Source organism: Miscanthus floridulus, chromosome 13, assembly GCF_019320115.1.
Source record: "Miscanthus floridulus cultivar M001 chromosome 13, ASM1932011v1, whole genome shotgun sequence".
Taxonomy (NCBI): domain Eukaryota; kingdom Viridiplantae; phylum Streptophyta; class Magnoliopsida; order Poales; family Poaceae; genus Miscanthus; species Miscanthus floridulus.
In genome coordinates, this window is record NC_089592.1 from 10180145 (window position 1) to 10186477 (window position 6333).

A 6333-nucleotide genomic window follows, 5' to 3' on the forward strand; every position below is an offset into this window, starting at 1 on the left:
CAAAATTTGATTTTCTATTTTATGATTTTTCTGTGATTTACTATAATTTTTTAAAGATTCAGCCGAAATAAATAAAAAAGAAAAAGACAAAATCGACTTCAAAACCGCTTATAACAGGGACAGGGAGGTAAGATGAACGGTTTTAAAAATTGAGGAAGATGTTTTGCTCGGTTTTGGAGTTTGTGGAGAAAAAACGGACTTTTGCGAAAGTTGAAGAGGTAACGTGGATTTTTTCTGAGTATTAAATCCCGCGTCAAATAGGAGTCCAACCGTGGGGACATTATATTAGCCCAGAATGCATGCGAACAATTGGCCCGACTTTCAAAGTGCCAACTACAAAGCAAGTGAATAAACCACCAACATCTGGGACAACCACCATCATTAATTCTCACTTATGCACATACACACAAGCCACGGTCACCTTGGAATATTAAGAAACAATACGTATGTATGTATATATATATAATAACTAACCCAACATCTGGAACAATATAGTACTAGGAACTTCCTGTGTTTGGCACGACAAAAAACTCGTGGTTGAGGCTTTGACAGATTTCAAATTTCCAATCATGCCTACTAGTCATGGCTGGTAGTACGTAGTTTACTGGTAGAATTTGTAGGTTTTCGCATCCAGTATTATTTGCCGAAGTCCTCCGATTGGCGATAGAATCATCAGAAGCACCCCAAGAATAATGCAGATCTGATGAACACAGAACACAGAGGTTGGTTTATTATAGGAGGAAAGGTTAATAAGCAGAGAGGCATTCTATGCCAAAATGAATGAAGATATTCTTGATGGATAGTAATTCTTACCCAGTTGGTCAACCAAGAGAGGCTGAACCTTTTGGGCTTGTAGATTGCGAGCCACATGATGCAGGGAAGCTGGCAGAAATCAACCAAAACATTTTAGCTCACTTATATTACCAAGTACTTCGATTGCATAGAAGCGTTAGAAACACAGATGTAACTGCAGGTTATGGCATTGCAAGAACTCAAAACAAAGATGGATTAATGAGAGCTTACGAAATAAGTCGTCGGCGCAAAGGCAAATCCACCAAAGAAACCGAGCAATCCACCGAAGAAGGGGAAGGTGATGGCTATGAACATTGTGAACGCTGCACAGGTTGTATCACATTAGTCCCCGTTTTTTCAGAGTCAGTCACCAATTAGGTGACAAAAGTACAGTTCAGATTGACGGCATGGAGCATTACCAACATAGACGGTCCGAGCAATCAAACGCAGTGTCAGACCAGGAGGGAAGTGCAGCTTCTTCACCAGCACAGTCTCTATCATGTCAAACACTGGCATGGCATAGATCTGCATCAAAACATTCATTTTTCTGATTACATCATGACAACTTACAGAAATTGTAATAGTACACGGCCATTTTAATGAAAACTTGTGTGATGTTCAGCTGTTCAAGGTTTACAAACATTTCATTGCACAAATACTAAATCTTCAAATAGAAACAAAGTACAAAGTGGGAGGGTGGTATATGTACCTGGTAGCTGCCAATGACATGGACTACGACCATCATGTTAGCGAGGGCGATAAGCCACTTAGGTTTGCTGAGGGTGATGAGGATGTTGTCATCGACTACGTTTGCCGAAAGCCCAGTAGCCGATGAGCGCAACAGGGAAGTAGCATAGCGCAACCACAATGTAGGCAACAATGACACCCTTCCACATGGGCTTCTTGGATGGCTTCTCTGGAGTCGATGGGATAGTGGCCTGGATCTCAAGAACCACATTGTGCCCTGCATACGCGAAGGCCACATCGCCCAATGCACCAAAGAAACCAAAAACCTTCCCCGACGTTGTTGTCGCACGCAGGTGGTAGTCCACATCCGGAATCTTACCCTTCTCCACTGATGCGCCCCAAGCGATTGTGGAGTAACTGCCATGTTTATCCATGTTAGTGATCAATCTTTTCCCCTGAACTACAGTGCAATGTAGCTGAGGCAAGGATATGGAGTGAAGTAGTACCTAAGCGACATGACGGCGGCGGCTAGGGAAACACCAGAGATGGAGTTTAAGTTTGGAAGCTGAGAGAGCACGAAGTGGACAGAGGCAAAAATCATGATGAAGTAGGTGGTCTTGATGTTGTGCTTGCTGTCGCACCCCTTGTCATCGCAGACCAGGACGTCGTGGAACTTCTTCAGAGACTTGCCGCCGGTGACCATGTAGACGATGTTGACGCCGACCTCAACAACAAGCTGCTGCGGCACGACGATCCACAGCCCCAGCTTCTCGCCGAACGCGTGCTGACCAAGCTCGTGGTACCTGTCGAAGCGCTTGCCTGGAACCATCTCGTGCATCTCAACCATCTGCCACAGCGTGTAGAGCGTGATGATCCATGACACAATCAGTACCGCAATGCCAGGACCCCTGCAAATTGAGTATTCAAACAAGTCATTTTTTTTTAAATGCAGCAGTAGTACACAAGATGAGCAAGTAAACTGATCGGCATGTAATTGACTGTGATCGCCATGTGGCTGCAAGATGGGACATTTCGTACCAGCCGAGCTCAGACATGGCGTAGGGAAGGCTGAGCACGCCAGCACCGACCATGGCGGTGACATTGTGGAAAGCAGAGTACCACCACTTGGCGTTTCTCGAAGAGGTAATTGGGAGCCAATCATCAATGGCCTTCTCCCGTGCACTCCTTGCATCCTGCAAGTTTTTTGCAATTGTCGCTGTTAGCTGGCACGGCCATTGAAGGTCACACAATCTGCAGATCTTGGTTGCTCACACACAAAGCAAAAGAAAGAAACACTAGACAAGCAGGTGATAAAGAAGTAGATGGTATTGCAGATCGAGATATTTGAGTATCCATACAACGATAGTGCAGTTTATTTATTTTTTCTTGATATGATATATGAATGAGCATGAGCTGGACGTATTTAGATTTACGACATTTTGCAGTACAGTGATAAGTACCACTACTTTTTAAAAAATACTAAAGCTGTAGGCGAATGACATGTCGAGTGTGCCCCATAAGTCCACAACGGCCGACTAATAAGCGACAGATCAACAGTGGAAGTTTTCAACTCAATTAAAGTGTATCTTTTGAAATTTCAATGTTCGGTGAGATCACCTACTGTACTGCCGATTTCTTTTCTGCTCAGCAGTTGACTAGTCACATGGCCCAGTTGCCAAAGTCAAGTCCATGATCCTTATCAAGGCCACCTCAAGGCAAGAATTTCTATTCTTTGTTTTTTTCACGCCAAGCATGTTAGGTAGTAGTTTTATGCATTAAAAAAAATCTGGCGCAATATCTCTGCTAAAGAGGACAGATAGCCAGGCTGACAAGATTAACAAGTTGTGACTTAATCCTACTCCTACTCCTAACCCAATATTCGACCTCTTGTTCTTGGGGCCTGTGATGATCATGTAATCTAATTGGGACTACGTACTTGTCACTTTGTCAGGGTCACGGTCATCAGATGAATAATTAATCGTGCTTGACCCCTCGCTGATCGCAATCTGTCTTTGATGGTGGCAGCTGGCGAAACCCGCGGCGATTCCTCTGAATTAATACTGGTAATTAATCGTTACCCCCCATATGTCCGTTAGGGCTTTGGACGTACGGTACGAACGAATGCATCGTCCACTTTTCCTATACCGGACGTGGTTTCCCTAAGAAATTCCTACGTCCCAAACATACGTCAAGAGAAAGGGACTCCATGAGTGGCAAGGTAAGGAGCATCGAACCCTAGGGACAAGCAGAGAGGTAGAGATGAAAACGGTATAGATATTTTCTGACCGTATTCGAAACCGAATCCATTTAAAGTGGTTGAGATATGTCCGTATCCGAGTCCGGATATCCAACATCCGATACCGTATCCATATCCGAATACTCAAATCGCATATTTATGATGTCGATATCCAATCGTATCCTATCCGACATAGTTGACACTATCCGTATTCGAATCTGAATCCGGACAGAAATATGAAAACAAATGTAATATCGATGATATCCGTTCGTATCCGATCCGTTTTCATCCCTGTAGAGAGGACAAGAGGTTCGGCTGTGAATTTCAAAGTGACAGCGATGTTGACATGTTCAAAGTCTTTGTATGGAAGTTGCAGAGGCATTCATTGTCAAGCGATGGATGGAGGCCAGCGTGTGGTACTGGTAAGGACAGCCCTAAGGACTGAGATAGACTTAAAGCTAAAAATGATTTTTGCGAAAAATTAAGAAAGTGCAACAAACTAGAAAAATAAATAAATAGCTCAGAAGAAAAAGACAGGTTATAGCAAAAGGATTACCAAGGGAATGAATAAATAAAATAATTAATTAATGATAATACAGGTCATCAAGATTAGGTAACAGTTAACCTTTTAATAGGATGAGGGTGAAATTCTGCAATTAAGGCAAAGGCATCAGAATTCACGCCGATCCTGAGAATCAGGTATTTAATACGGAGTATATACTCCATCCTAGTAACCTCTTTCTAGAAAATATTAAAATAAAAAGCAAAGAAAAAGAGGATGAACAGGGGAGGCGATTTCACATGTATCAGATGAACAGCCGAACAGGCGGCATGGGCATGGGCATAGGCAGATGCTACGCACTAGCTATGGCTAGGGGGATGAGTGGGGGGCCTTCACTTTTGCTGATGCCGGCGAGCGGTGGAAATCCGCCACGCGAAACGGCGAAAGGCGTCCAAAAAATACGCTTTTTCCCCTCTCCTCCCGTGATATTGGGGGAGTGCCGCAAAGGTATCTGAATCTGAATCTAATCTCAGTGGACCCTCAGCTCCGCCACAGGATGATTCTTTTTTTCTTGGCTTTTCGAAACTAAGACAAACAACGACTCTAAAGTTTGAATCTTTTTTTTGTTGTGCTCTGCTTCAGAATGTCTGAAAGGCGTATGCATCCAACTGCAGAGGCTTCCAAGAACGACAGGTGTTGCTAATTAAACCCAGCCGGCCGTGCCGTGCGATCTTGGTTGTGGCCTGGCAGCACAGGTAGGTAGATGGCTGAGCAGATGCCCGCCATGGCCGGCGAAGCAAGACACAAGACACAAGATGGATCATGGATGGGAGAGCACTCAGAACAGGGGGCATGTTTGCGGGGTTGAGAGAGGGAGGGAGACGGTACCTTTTCAGGGGGGTAGTTCTCCGGCGCTTGCGTCCCCATGGCCGTCAGGGGTGCTTCCTCGGCGGCGTCCAGAATGGAGGATGACAGAGAGGCTGGGCTGGTGGGAAACCAGAGGAGGCCGGAGGTGCAGGCAGGCAGGGGACAGGGAGACGAAGCGGCCGGCCGGCTCCTCGTGTGCTTTATAGAGGCGCAGCGCAGGCGCTCGCTCGCTCGAGTGCCCGGCACGTTGACCGTTGACTCCAGCGCATGTAGCAAGAGGCGGGTGCGGGGATTGGGGACTCTGCTCTGCCGTGACGTCCGTCCGAGCAGGATTGGACGGTGTAGATGGCCCCCAGTGCGACGAGTCAACCTTGATTGGGAAGGAGTTAGTGTGGCCAGCTCACCGAGCGGAAAAACCGGCTGCTTCTATATGATGACACCGTGGTGAATATTTTGTAGAGAAATGAACGCCTAAATTCATGGAAGAAAAAACTATTTGGGCTAATCCAATATTCTAATCCCACTCATATATACACAACCACAGCCAACAGTGCTATGTGACCATCCAGTTTGACTTTGTTAGCGTACCTCCAGCCGAACTCCTACTCAGACCACAAACTTAAACTTAAAAGTTCAAACTTCAAACAAAAAACATAGCTCTAACGGAATCTTTGCCCAAACCACCGAACTAGGGAGAATAGCTTAACGGTAATGCTTCACCGCGGGTGTCCGTCCTACTTCTGTCCATCCGGACGCTCTAGCTAGGCCTGCTACCCTCACCACAGCATACACGGTTTATAAAAAAAAGGAAGAGCGATATTTTTCCCATTCGCATCGGCCGCATCCACCATGGCGTTTCCTACCCCTGCACCACGGCCGCCCCGGCTCCTCTCCTGCTTCGTCGCGCGTGCCCCTCTACTCCTGCTCCTCTTCTCGCGCCCGCCCCACCGCTCCTGACACTGCTCCTAGCGCTGCTCCTACTCCGCACGCCCGCATTGCTACTCCTGCTCCTGTTCCATGTGCCCGTCCCACTGCTCCTGCTCTGCTGCCCGTCCCACCCGACGACGCCAATAAGCACTGCCAATGCAAGGAGAAGCATCGAGCCCTGGCGCGGACGCCCTCCGGCCTTGCCTCCTGCTACGGCTGCGGCGCACTGGCGCCCCGATACAGATGGTAGAGGAGGCCGCAATGGGTTACGATGCATGTTGTAAATGTACAATTCAAATATTTAAAATGCTTTAGAGGTATG

At 46.5% G+C, this 6333-nt stretch overlaps 1 pseudogene; it reads right to left on the reverse strand.

Moving 5' to 3' along the window:
* Positions 1 to 364: 364 nt before the first annotated feature.
* LOC136501568 (lysine histidine transporter 1-like) lies at positions 365 to 5263 on the reverse strand (annotated as a pseudogene).
* Positions 5264 to 6333: the final 1070 nt, after the last annotated feature.